Raw genomic sequence first — 14,491 nt, forward strand, 5'->3', positions numbered from 1 at the left:
GAAAAGCTTTCCCAGCAGGGAATGGTGGCAGTGTCCCAGTGCCTGGGCTGAGCCTGCTCTGGGTGACGTGCAGGGGACCCTCTGTGGCCCTGAGTGCCACCAGGCAGGAGATTCCCCTGCTCTGGGTGACCCTGACATTGTGCCAGGTCTGTGGCCCTGAGTGCCACCAGGCAGGAGATGTGCCCTGCTCTGGGTGACCCTGATGAAGCTCAGGGACCCTGTGTGACTCTGCCACCAGCCAGATGTGCCCTGCTGTGTCCCCACACCCTCAGCTGGAGCTCCAAGCCATCCCCCACCCCGGGAACGCTGCTGGAGCTGCCCTGGAATCGGAGTCTTGGTCCCTGCACCCTCCCAGGCTCAGCCCAGACCCTGCAGACCCTGCTGCTCCTGGATTCCCTGGCAATGTGGGCTGGGAGCACCTCAGGCTGCCTGTCCCTGCAGCTGTACCTGGCCATGGATCCCCACGGATGCCTTGGGGGAGGTTTATGGGGTTTATGGGTTTCTTTATGGGGTTTTATTTTTTGTATCAAAATATTTATACTTGAGACTACGTGAGAAAAGCTTTTTGGGGTGACTTGGCCTGTTCAGAAGTGTCACCAGAGCAGATGCGTTTCGGTTTTGGGGGAATATTAAAAGTTTGCTGGAAATTTGGGAAGCCAGTGTCATCCTTTGTGTGAGTGCTGAGGAGGTTGCCTGACAACAGCACCTCCCCAAAGGCTCATTAGTATTGATAATTTTACCAATATTGGGGACAGGATGTGCCTTGGCTTGTCTGGCCCTTGGTGCTGAACCAAACAGCAGCACTGTGGTGTTTCACCCCAGGGACACTTTTGCCTGCCTGGGTGTGTGGTGTTTCACCCCACAGACACTTTTGCCTGCCTGGGTGTGTGGTGTTTCACCCACAGACACTTTTGGCTGGCTGGGTGTGTGGTGTTTCACCCCAGGGACACTTTTGCCTGGCTGGGTGTGTGGTGTTTCACCCCACAGACACTTTGGGCTGGCTGGGTGTGTGGTGTTTCACCCCACAGACACTTTTGCCTGCCTGGGTGCTGCAGTTGGCACTGCAGACAAGTCCAGGCCTGCAGGAGCTCTGGTGGTGCTGGGATGGAGCTTCCCCCCATAACAGGGGCTGCTCCTGGGGTTTCCCTCTGGCAGAGAAGCTTTAAGGGGATGGTGAAGGAAAGGAGTCGGTTCTGATGGAGGCTTTGGATCCAGAGCTTTATTCTGGCCCTCAGGCCTCTGAATGCAGCACCAGCTCCAACAGAACTCCCTGAGCCCGTGGCTGCTGCTCCTTTAACCCCGGGGAGAGGGGCAGGGAAGGGGCAGGGAGGCACCAAGCAGGGACAGGAGGGGAGGGACAAAGGGACAAAGGACACCTGGATGGCCCAATGCCCCCCAGGGGTAGAGGGCATCCTTTGGATCTGCCAATCACTCGAGGCCCTTCTGGAATGCCAGGAGTGCCAGACAGTGCTGGGAGGGGAGAGGAGAGGGGACTGACACACCTGGGAGGGAATCCTCAGGGGAGGGACCCGGGGTTCTGGGGAAACCCTGGAATCACACTGCAGCACATTAGCAGGAGGGAATCATCTCATGTCACATCCTCTTCTCTCTGTGAAAGGGAAGAAATGGGTCCAGAGAGAAGGGTCCAGACCCTTCTGTTGCAATACAACATGAAAGGAACGACGCTCACACTCTGAGATGTCCGAGGCAAAACAGGGGCAGTTTATTTCTGAATCTCAATGTTTATAGAATTCCAGAAGTGACCATGGATTGGAGGATGAAATTGCCACCTCTCCAACCACACTGGTCAAACCAACAGTCCATCAATTCTCTCCTCCTCCAGAAAGGAATGCAAAATAATCATTATTTACATAAAAAGTGCATGAGAAACTCCATTACAAAAATGTAAACATCAGAAGGCTTAGAAGAACTTTAGAAGAACAGGGTGTGACACCCTATCTCTCCCAACAGAGCCTCTTCTACAATAAAAATCATTTCTTTCACTCCTGGAGATGCAGGGATGAGTCAGGCCCTAAGTCACGGGCTGCAGGCAGCTCCTGATGGCCAAACCTCACCCTGGCAGGCAAATCCTGAATATCCCAGATCCAGGGTAACCCTCCAGCTCCTGAACTCCTTGGGGTGAGTTCTTGTCTATTTTTCCACATAAATTGCAAATGTTTCACCTTTGTGTCTCGACAGGAGCAGATCCTGTTGTGATCATTTGTGGGATTATTCCAAGTGCACCTTTGGGAGCCCCTGAGCCACTTCTCTTGATAAATTAGAACAAATTCAGATGTGCAGGTGCCTCCTGAACCCCTCTCCCACGGGAGCAAGTCACCCCTGCTGCCACCCAAGGAATCCTTTTCCTCATGTGGAATCACTTCCCATCTTAAATATATTTAAAATGGGAGCAGAAAAACCCCTGCAGGACAGTAGGAGTTGTTTCTGCATGTTCTGGCTCTCAGCTTTTTTCTTATCCTTCACTCTGTTTTTCTCCTCTTCCATTTCCCTCTCTCTTCAATCAGCTGGTCAGAATTCATCCCCATCTGATGAGGTTAATCATTGATTAATTTTCTTTTATTTCCAGCTATAACCCCTTTGTCCATCATGGAAATGAGCTCCTGTGGGTAATTTCCTTATGTGCTTATTTATTTATTCTTTAAACACCCTAAAAGTAAAAATTTAACGTCCTCAGGATCTGGAAGATGGATTTGATTTTAGTTCTTGTCTTAGCAAGAAAGTGCCCACATTAGAGGGTTTCACCGTTGCCATCCTGCAGCTGAAGCCTTTTCCCTGATTTTTCAGGAAATGGGAAAAATTCCTGGCTGGATCTTTGCCTCCAGCACTCAGCCCACTTTGAACCCAAACACTCCCATGAAACTCATTTTTTGGGGAAAGAAAACAATTTCCAGCCCTTTCTGGGGAGGCTGAGCCAGGCAGGGCCATTCCTGGGGGCAGGGGTTGCAATCCCAATTCTCGGCCTGATCCTGAGCTTTGTTCCTTCAAGGCGCCTCCAGGCAGGACCTGGGGAATTGGATCCTCCCTAAATCCTGCAGTTCCTTGTTTCAGGAGTGCAGACACAGCAGATCTTCTTCCCTGTGGTTGTTTACAGAGAGAAGACCACTCTATCCATGTTTTGCTCTGCATTTTCCCCAGAGTTTCTCTGCCCATCCATCCCCTCCATCAATCAAGGAGCAATCTCCAGATTTCCCTGGTTATTACTCATTAAAACCCCAATCCCAGCTAAACTCTGGATCACCCCTCCCCCAGGAAAATCCCCCTCAAGGAGCCCAACCTCAGAACTGGCCATAAATAACAAAAACTAAACGAATTTTCCTCCCAGTGCTCCAGGGCCAAGATCCATTGTCAGGCCCAGAACAGTTTCTGTGAGGAATATTGTGGTTCAGATAAAGCAGAACTAAACTAATTAACAATCCTTCTTCCTCCCTTCTCCCATCCCCTTAAAACAACAAAAGCCAGCCTAGAAGTCAATTAGTCACCGGGTTCTGATGTCCTAATTAGCGTCATTAATGGATTGCCCAGGGCAGTGGGATGGAGCTGGCAGAGGAGAATCCTCAGCTCAGTGTGGCTGATCTGGGAAACAAAGGATCCTGCACAGCCAAACCCAACCTGGTGTCCTGTGGAAAACACCTCCACTGTCCTGTGAAAATTTACAAAGTTTAACATTTAGAAGTTTTGCAAGTTTTTAAGTTAAAACTAAAGTAAGTAAAAGAAAGTTTAAAAGTTTAATAAAGTGCAATAGGAGACAAAGACAATAAAGCAAAGATTGCAGTCGGGTGCATCTTGGCACTCAGCCAGGAGCCCCCCTGCTATTTTGGAAACCTTTTATTTACCATTTCTATTGCATCAGCCTGATCCATATTCATAAACAATTATTCATGGTAAACTTTTCCCCAAATTAGTTTACATGTTCCAATAATTGTTTAGCCTGGCTCCTCCTCGGATCTGCCTTTTTAGAGCCTGTGAATTCCTTGGCTGTGGTTTCAGTCCATTCTCATCCCCTGCAGTTCTGGGCCCTGGCCCTCCCTGCCTTCAGCCGGTGAGTGCTGATGGTTGGCAGCTCTGTCCAGGTGTGCTCATCCTGTGTGCATTGGGTGTGATCCCATCCCAGCAGGCATTTTAACACAGCACACTGATATCAGCTACTGCACTGAGCTTAATGAACAACAGAAACAAAATCTCTGTCTTTAGAACAAAGTTATTTAACACCACCCAGATAAAATCCACTTCAATATTTGTGAAAAGCCAATATTATAATATGTACCTACAAGATCCCAATGGGATGGGCTGGGAGAGGTCTGGGTGCAGGAGGGTGAGATGATCCCACTGCACACAGGGAACTCCTTTCCCTTCCCTTTCCTGCCTCATTCCTAAAGGAGATTTTCCAGAGAAAAATGTGGCTGATGCCACATTCCTGGAAATATTCCAGGCCAGTTTGGGTGGCGTTGGAAGCAAACTGAACTCCTTGAGGATGTCCCTGCTCACTGACCAGCTGACCTTTAAAAGCCCTTTCCAATCCAAACCATTCCATAACTTCATGATCTTACCCATGCCCCACTCCTTCTTTTCACTTTTCCACCATGTCCAAGTTCCTTTAGATTTTCAGGCCAAATGATTCATGAAATGTTGTTCCCAGAATCCCAAGTTCCCTTAGATCTCCTGGCCAAATTATTTATAAAATATTGTCCCCAAAATCCCAAGCTCCTTTAGATCTCATGGCCAAATGATTTATAAAATGTTGTCCCACCAAAAGTCCCAAGTTCCTTTTGGTCTTCAGGAAAAATAATTTATAAATTATTGTCCTTTGGGCATGGAAGAAAAATCCTTGGCCGCTTTTCCCTTGCCTCCCATTGGTGCTGAAGCCAGAGGAAGCCTGAAGCTCCCCAAGGCACAGGGAAGCTCTTTTCCCTCTGGAGAAGCCATTTCCTCCTGCAGGGCACTGATATCATAACACAGGGCCATTAGTAATCAAATTAAAACGTGCTTTCAATTAAACCCAGGGCTGGGAGCTCGCTGACATCTTTCAGCAGCAATTTGTAACACTCACACCCTGTAATTGCTGCTAATGAACGGGCAGGGAGCACCAGGCACTGTTGTGGCTTTCCCCCAGGCCCTGGAATCAGGCGGGGATCCCAATAAATGGAGCAGTTCCCTGTCCCCAAGGGTTCCTGGGGAGGATCAGGTTGGTTTTCCCCTTTCCTGGGTGGAGGAAGTGAACCCCAAGAATTCAGAGCATCAGGAAGTGCTGGGAGCATCCAGGTTTTTCTCCAGGGCCTGGAATCTGTCTGAGGCTGGAGGAATTTCCTGTTCTTTGGGAACAGCAATGAATTCCTGTTCTTTGGGAACAGCAGTGACGCTCCTCTCCTCACTCCTGTGAGGGAATTCAGTGATCATGCAGCTGAAGGTGCTGCTGGATTTATGTTGTGCTGTCCTGGTTTGAACAGCCAGGTGTCTGCTGAGGAAGGCAGGAGCCTCCCTTGAAATGGAAAATGCAAACCCCCTCCCTCTGAATTATTGTCATTTTGAAACTAAAGGGCTCTCAGGCAGAGATGTGGGAGCAGGAATAACAGTTCTTTATTAGGAAATTAAAAATGCAAATGCAAGAGTACAAACCAAGCCTGTCAGAGTGAGAGCAGGCCTGGCACGCTGTGGGTCAGGGGGTGGCACAGCCCCATCCCATGGGGGCTCAGCCCTCCTGCAGTGCCAGCTGTGCTTCTGCTGGAGCAGGGATCCTGCACAAGGGGGGAGTTTTCCTCTGCAGCTCCAGGGCTGCTGCAGATGGGCCTGGGCTCCCTCTGGCCATGCAGGGCAGCAGAAGCTGCTCCTCTGGCAATGCCCTGGGCAAAGGCTGCTGGGCTGTGCCAGGCTCCCATTGGATCCAGGTAGGAATGCTTGGCTCCTGCCCTGGGCAATGCAGCATCTCCCCATGGGATGCTGGAATTGGATCAGCCCTGCAGGGACACTCAGTGGCCATGGACAGCAGAGATCTCCTGCAGGGAGGATTGGCTGGGGCAGAGATCAAGAAAACTGCCCCAAGAACAGCAGAGAACTGCCCAGCTCTGACACACGGGGACAGAACACAGCCCCAGCCACATCTTGCATTTCCAACCCAAGCCATGTGCAAATTATTATTTCTCACTCAGCAAGAAGCTTCCCCAGGTCTGAGAACACACCCTGGAATTCCTGCAGTGAGGAACCTCCCAAGGATCAGAGCTCTGGCCAGAGATTGGAAGTGGCTCTGTACTGCAAGTAGTCTCTGGGATTTATGGGTGTTTTAGTCACTGCTCAGGGCAGGAGCTGTTCAGTGGGGTTTGCAGCGGTTCTGGTGTTTGGCTGCTCCCACCACCCTGCACAAATCAGGCTGGGATCCCAATAAACAGGAGCAGTTCCCTGCCCTCAGAGCTTCCTGGGCAGGATCAGGTTGCTTTCCCCCATCCTGGCTGGAGGAAGTGAATCCCAAGAATTCCAAGCATGTGGGAAAGTGCTGGGAGCATCGTGAAAGGGCTGTAGGGATGGGCAGGAACGAGGAATTCCTGCCCTGGGGACCAAGGGCTGTCCTGAGGCAGCTCCTGAGCACCCTCTGGTTCTCCATCCTGCCTGCTGAGACCTGAACATGACCCCAGCAGCAGCTCTTGGCACGGCCTGGGGTGGCAGGGATGGTCCTGGGGTCACAGCTGGGATGGCCCTGAGGTCACAGGGTGTCCCTAGGGTCACAGCTGGGATGTCCCTGAGGTGGCAGGAATGTCCCTGAGGTGACAGCAGGGATGTCCCTAAGGTGGCAGGGATGGCCCTGAGGTGACAGCAGGGATGTCCCCCTCCCTGTGTCCCCCTCCCTGTGCCCCCTGGTGTGACCTTACTCTGGTGAAGCAGTTCCCACTCTGGAGAGTGTAAAGCAGGATAAAAGCTGCTCCTGCCTTCCAGACCCAGCTGCTGTCAGGGCTGGAAACTCAGAACTCCACATTCTTCACAAGCTGGGAACAGGGAATTTGGCACCTCAGCACAGCCTGGCAGGGCTCAGGTGGCACAGGGAGCTCCTGGCCCACAGCTCTGGGGGATCTCAGAGGTTACCCCTGGAGTCTCAGGGATTCTGTTGTTGGACCTTCCAGAACAGCACAAAATTAATCATTCCCATGGGAAAATCACTCCCTGCCCTTTCCTGCACCTCCAGTGCAATCACCTGGATTTGGGATTTTATCACCGTGCCCATAAATTAGCCACTGTGTCTCAGCAGCTAATTGGAAAAAAGTTAATTACTGATAGCAAGGTCTGCTTTGGGAAATAAAGGATTAATTTCAGACCTGTATGGGGGAGATCTTGATTGCAGCAGGTGCAAGTGAAAAAATTTAAGGTGGATGTAAATTGGGGCAGGGAGATAAAATGGTGGAAGTGCTTTTGGAGCTCAGTGCAGCCCTTAGGGCAGAGATGGAAAATCCTCAGCCCACAGAGCCTTTCCTGCTGGAAATGGGAGAGTGAAGAGAGAGGTCCCAGAGGGCAGGGACAGTGACAGGGACATGGGTTTGTCACAGCCCCAAGTGCTGCTCCAGATGGGCACTGGGGCTTGGAGGGCAGCTCTGTTCCCACCTCTTGCTCTGTGGGGTCATGGGGCACGTTCATTTCACCAAACCCTCCAGCTGTCCATACACCAGCCTGCTCTGCAAAGAGCCAAAGACTCATTTCTTATTAGGGATAAGAATTTGTTACCCTGGCACACTTTGCTCTATTTCTCTGGGCCCTGGCACAGATTCCCAGAGCAGCTGTGGCTGCCCCTGGAGCTCTGGCAGTGCCCAAGGCCAGGCTGGACATTGGGGCTGGCAGCACCTGGCACGGTGGGAGGTGGCCCTGACATGGCAGGGGTGGCACTGGGTGGGGTTTAAGTCCCTTCTCACCCAAACCATTCTGGGATAACAGCAGATGCCCAGAGCACAGGGAACTGGGCAGTGACAGGGACAGTGACAGATCCAGGGGGGAAAAGATCCAGGCCTGGAGCAGCAAAAAATGAAACAAGAGCTGGGTTTGTCCTCTGCAGGTGAGTCTGTGTGAGCAGGGGCCGTTTGGGACAGCATGGACAGGGGGAGCCCCCGAGCAGCAGCTGCAGGGTCAGAGGTGCCCACAGGACACCTGGCTGCAGGTGACACCCAGGCGCAGGTGATACCCAGGCACAGGTGACACCCAGGCACAGGTGATACCCAGGCACAGGTGACACTCAGCTCCAGGTAACACTCAGCTCCAGGGGACACCAGCTCCAGGTGACACCAGCTCCAGGTGACACCACAGCCCAGGCCATGCACAGGACGAGGCTCAGCCCTGAGGGGGGCCACAGGAGCAGGAGCCAGGCTGACTCTGCCGTGGGGTTGGGGTTTATCCGGAGCTGAGGGGCACTGGGACCTGCAGGAGTTGAACTGGGAGCACTGGAATCCTCCTGTTGCCCGGTGTCACCCCCGCTGTGGTCAGTGGGGGCGCAGGGCTGTCCCCTGTCCCCGTGGCTGCCCCTGGGCACCAGAGGGGCCCAAAGCTGTGCCAGGCTTATCCCTGCTCCCATCACATCCCGCTGGCTGGAGCCTGGCAGGGATCCCGAGGGGTGACACAGCCTTGGGGGTGCCCTGCTCGAGACCAAACCCATCTGGGGACACGGCCCGAGGCTGCCCTGGGGTGACAGGGAGCGGGAGCAGCAGGGATTCCAGAGCTGGAAGGCGGGAGGCCGGAGCGGCTGCGATCCAGGCCTGCCACTCTCGGGATGCTCGCACTTGTCGCCGCTGTCACTAGATGTCCCCACGCGAATACAAATCACGGCTGGCATCCCCCAAAGCCCGCGCCCGGCTCCTGTCCGTGACACTGACGGTAATTAATGAAAGCAGCAATTAGCCGCTCCTCATCGGCACCGCAGCGCGGAGTTTGATTCGTTTAACCCGCCGCAAACACAGTGGAACGGACAGATAAATAAATAAATAAGGAAATAAAGAAATAAATAATGAAATAAAGAAATAAATAATGAAATAGGCAGCTCGGCGGAGGCTGTGGGAGGCTGGAGGCGCTGCCGGGATCCAGGGATGCTCCCCGGCCATCCCGGGCACTGCCGGGCCCCAGGAATGCCCTGCCCTGAGCCGCCTCCTCAGCCCTGCCCGGGGAGCTGGGAAATGGGGCTGGATCCTCCCGAAATGAGCCCAAATGGGCTGGACTGGGGTGGGAACACTGGGAACACTGGGAACACTGGGAACACTGGGCACTGGAATGGGAACACTGGGCATTGGGATGGGAACATTGGGAACATTGGGCATGGAAATGGGAATGTTGAGCATTGGATTGGGGAGCATTGGGATGGGAACACTGGGAACTGGAATGGGAACATGGGAAACATGGGAATAGGAATACTGGGCACTGGGATGGGAACATTGGGAACCCTGGGCACTGGAATGGGAACACTGTGCATTGGAATTGGAGCACTGGGCATTGGGATGGGAACATTGGGAACACTGGGCACTGGGATGGGAACACTGGGAACATTGGAATGGGAACACCGGGCACTGGGATGGGAACACTGGGCACTGGGATGGGAGGTGTGGAGTCCCCGTGCCTGGAGGTGTTTGGGATGGGAGGTGTGGAGTCCCCGTGCCTGGAGGTGTTTGAGGAAAGCCTGGATGTGGCACTCGGTGCCATGGGCTGCTGACAAGGGGGTGTTGGGTCTCAGGTGGGACTTGACGATCCCAAAGATCTTTCCCAGCCCAGCTGATTCCATGATCCTGTGATAACCACAGCTCCCACGGCCCTGCCTGTGCCTGGAGCATTCGTGAACCCTGAGGTGACCAGGGCAGGCCAGGGAAGGAAGGGATGTGAATTCCCAGGGTTAGGGGATTGCCCTGGGGGCAGGGAATGAGGATGGGCAGAGGGACAGGCTGGGAGGGAAAGGGACCCAACTGCATGAACTGGGCACAGGTGAGGGCTGGATGTGACAATTTCAGGGCTCAGGGGTCCAGCAGCAGGATATTAATACTGGGATATTAAGTCCCAGCTCATTAAAGCTGCTTTATTTCCTTGAGGAGAGGACAGTGGAGACTGTGGCTGGAGCTGATCAATCCTCGGGCTTTGTGCTCCCCATTTCTCTGCTGGGGCTGCTGCTCTCATTTCTCCAGGCTGGGAGCTCAGTTTTCCTGGGAAACTGAGGATGATCCCATGGGAGATACTCCTCCTGCTCCTGCCCTCCTTGGGATTGCTGGTCTTTGGGATGCCTGGTCTTTAGGGATGCTGATCCTTGGGCTCAGGGTTTATTCCCTCTCCAGCGCCTGATTTTGTCACACTCGATGTCCTCAGGGCACATTTTGCTTCTTCCTCCGTCCAAAGAGAGCTCACAGAGGTGCTTGGGCTGTGTGACAAGTCTGACCCCATAAAATGTCTGGGAACTACATGACATGGTTTCCCACATCACAGGAAAATGGCCCACAGCCATCAGAGGGGAAAAAATAGAGATTAAATATCTGCAGATATCTGCTGCCAATGGTTCTGGTAACCCCCAGGCCCTTCTGATCTGCCCAGAAATCCCAGACTCGAGCCCAAGGTGCAGGGGGAGCTCAGTGCTTCTGTCCAAAGGAGAATTGGGAAGTGGGATTGGTCCTGCAGGCTCAGAGGATTGAGAAATGCATTTGGAGAGCAGGAATGGCCCCAGCCGTGCTGCAGGTGGGCTCATCTGGGATTCCAGGCAGGCTGGGCAGGATTTCACTTGCCAATCAACATCTGATTTATTTCTGGGGAATGCGAGATCTTCATTCCATGGCTGCCTCTGCTCCGACATCTCTGGAGATTGCAAAATGAAGCTGTGTGCTCTTTTTTGTTTTGCTTTGGTTTTTGTTGTGTCCAGAGCAGCAGGAGAAGGAGGAAAACAGGGATCCAAGGAGAGCTCCTGGGCAGGGTGGGATGAGAGCAGAGTCAGCTCTGGGTCACCCCTGTGCCTGCTGGAACTCTGGGATCACCAGGCTGAGGCTGGAGCTCAGATCCCAGGGATCATCTGCTTGGTCCTGGCTGGAAATCTGCACCCAGGAGGAGAAAAAAGGTGGGGAAAACAAATCAAATTTTCCTGCCTTCCATCCTCTGCCCACATCAAGGGATCCCAGGTGGTCCATCCTGGTGGCTGCTGTGACAGGAGCAACCCAGGGCTCCTGCAGGGAGCTGCTCTGGAGGAATCAGGGAAAATCCCTTGGGAAGGGCTGGGGCTGTGCAGCCAGAGCCTGGGGGCTGTTTAAAGCCCAGCCTCTGCCCAGCTAGAAGTGTGGTATCCAAGGAAACACAATATCCAAGGAAATGTGGTGTCCAAGGGATCATGACATCCAAGGAAACACAAAATCCAAGGGATTCTGCTGTCCAAGGGATCATGACATCCAAGGAAACACAAAATCCAAGCAATTGTGGTGTCCATGGGATGGTAGCACCCAAGGGAACCCAATATCCAAGGGAATGTGGTGTCCAAGAGATCAAGGTGTCCAAGGGAACCCAATATCCAAGGGAATGTGGTGTCCATGGGATGGTGGCACCCAAAGGATGCCCCCATCCATCCCCAGGAGCTGGAGTAGCTGTATCCCTTCAGGACCACTTGGATATCTTCATGGAGCATCCCAAGGCCTTCCTGGGTCCCTGGAGCTCCCAAAAGTCAGAGCCAGCCCTGGTGTGCTGCAAAGGTGAGGGTGGGACGAGGGGAACAGGCTCAGGTTGTGCCAGGGAGCTTTGGGCTGGACATCAGCAGGAATTTCCTCATGGAAAGAGGCGTTCATCACAGGAAGGGACTGCCCAGGGCCGTGCTGGAGCCACATCCCTGGAAGTGCCCAAAAAATGCGTGGATGTGGCACTTGGAGATTTGGTTCAGAGGGATTCAGTCAAAGTTTGGCCTTGATGCTCTTGGAGGCTTTTCCAGCCATAACTGCTCTCTCATTCCATGATTTCCCCAGCAGTCTGGGCACTCAGAAGCTGGGGATTGTTTCAGGGAAGAACAAACCAAACCATTTCTAACAGAAACAACTGTTTGAGGTCGCCTCTTCTTTTTGTTTTGTTTTATTTTGGTTTTGTGTTTTTTAAAGCTCCTTCACCAGTCCCAGTGTGGGAGAGAGCATTCAGATCCTCATTTTCATTCTGCTCAAGACAGAAACCTTTTCCTGCAGTTGTTTCATCAGAAAAGAATCGGATTTTTTTCCCCCCCACTCACCCTCCCTGAATCAAATAAAGAAAAAAGGTCATTTAAATGAAAGCCAGTGCTCAGAAGGTTTAATACATTAAATTAGATGCAGGGAAATAAAACCACACCGGAGCTGTTTCCTCAACGAAGGATTTGGATAAAAGAGCTCCCTATTAAAAATGTTTAGCCACTGTTTTGCTCTGAAAATATTTGAACTCCAGTACAAAAGAGACAAAAAAAAAACACTTTCCAGAAAGAACCATCAGAAAATAACTCAGAATTCAAATTAATGTAGCATGTTTTGGTTGGGATTTGGGGACTGAAAATAATGTTATTTGGGAAAAAGAAGCTGGGTTTGCAGACAATGGGGAAGAAGGGCACAGACAGAGACATTTAAAAAATGCTTTTTGCTTCAAACAAAAAATCAAAATGCACAGATTTGGGTGAAAACAAACAACCAGCACCATTCAAGGTGTTGGAAGAGCCAAGGGAGTTCCTTGTGTTTGGTTTTCCAAAGCTCCCTGTTCCTCACCCTTAAAAAGGTGCTGTAGGTGAACAAAATATTCCCCTCACCTGGAACTCTCGCAGCCAGAGGCAGGTGAGGTTTTCCTGCCTCATTTCCTTGGGAAGCTCTGGGATGGGCTCTGGGGCTCTCCCTTCCACAGCTCCAGACCTTCCACACCCCTACAGGGACCACCACCAGCAATGGGAATTTCTACTCCCTGAAGGTCTCTGTGGCAGGAGCTGGGAATTGCTGATTTCCTTCTGTTCCCCTCATCCCACCCATCACCATTCCCCACATTCCAGCACTGCTCCAGTGCAGCTCCATCCCCACTGCACCAGCTCTGCCTCCAGCCCTGCTCTGCTGCAGGTCCCAAAATGCTGGAGGTGCCCCAGGGCACCATCCCTTTCATGGGATCACGGAATCCTGGGATCACTGAGGCTGGAAAAGATCTCTGAGACCATCGAGTCCAGGCTGTGCCCCATCCCCACCTTGTCCCCAGCCCAGAGCTCTGAGTGCCACATCCAGGAATTCCTTGGGCACCTCCAGGGATGGGGACTCCAAACCTCCCTGGGCAGCCCCTGCCAAGGCCTGAGCCCCCTTTCTATGGGGAAATTTTCCCCCAAAATGCAAAAATGGGATTTTAAGGACTTTCATGGCTCCTTTTCTGTTGTTGGTGTGAGGGGTTTGGAGCTGTGGGGGAACAGGAAATGTTCCCTGCCAGAAGGGGCTGGGGTAGGGCCACCTCTGCTGCTGGGGCTTGCATTGGATGGATATTCCCTTGTGGGAAAAGCCTTTGGGATTCTGGTGTTCAGGATGCCAGAGCTGAGGTGGGAAAAGAGCTGCAAGGCCATCGAGTCCCAGCTGATCCCCACCTTGTCCCCAGCCCAGAGCTCTGAGTGCCACCTCCAGGCATTCCTGGGACACCGCCAGGGCTGGGCACTGCAAACCTCCCTGGGCAGCCCCTGCCAAGGCCTGAGCCCCCTTTGCATGGGGAAATTCCTGCAGTGCCCACCCTGAGCCTGCCCTGGCCCAGCCTGAGGCCGTTCCCTCTGCTCCTGTCCCTGTTCCCGGCTGTGCCCTCCTGGCAGGAGCTGTGCAGAGCCACAAGGGCCCCCTGAGCCTCCTTTGCTCCAGGATAAAGGAGGATTGGAGGAGATTTCCTTTTAGTCAGGCCTTGGCAGGGGCTGCCCAGGGAGGTTTGCAGTGCCCAGCCCTGGGGGTGTCCCAGGAATTCCTGGATGTGGCACTCAGAGCTCTGGGCTGGGGACAAGGAGGGGATCAGGCACAGCTTGGACTTGATGATCCCAGAGGTTTTTTCCAACCTCAGCGATTCTGGGATTCTCAAAGCCACTCTCAGCTTGGGGAAGAAATGAAAACCAACTCGCAGGAAGTTCTGAAGGGAAAAAAACGCTCTGTCCTTTTATTGGGAGCACAAAATCCAGCCCAGACCCACCCCAGCTCCATCTGAGCTCCAGAGGCTGTCTGGCGAACCTTCAGTGGAACCGGTGTGACCCAGAATTCCCATTCAGCGGGAGCCGGTCCCACCCAGAGCGGCTGCTTTCCCTTTCTTCCCTTTCACTCCTTTCTTTCATCCTTCTGGGAAGGAACCCAAGATGAAATCTCAGCCCCTTTAGAGCGCGGGGCAGGAGGGAAGGAGCCTCAATGCGGATCGCGAGTGCTGATGAGGAGGAAGCACATCTGCAGAGGAGACTTCCAATGGAGCATTGTCTGCGGGGTGTCGCCGGCCCATTTCCTCCCATCGGAATTCTGCTGCTGGAAGCACTCCCGGGGAGCGGCCCCGCTCCACATCT

The sequence above is a fragment of the Agelaius phoeniceus genome, chromosome 22 (genome assembly GCF_051311805.1).
Source record: "Agelaius phoeniceus isolate bAgePho1 chromosome 22, bAgePho1.hap1, whole genome shotgun sequence".
Classification (NCBI taxonomy): domain Eukaryota; kingdom Metazoa; phylum Chordata; class Aves; order Passeriformes; family Icteridae; genus Agelaius; species Agelaius phoeniceus.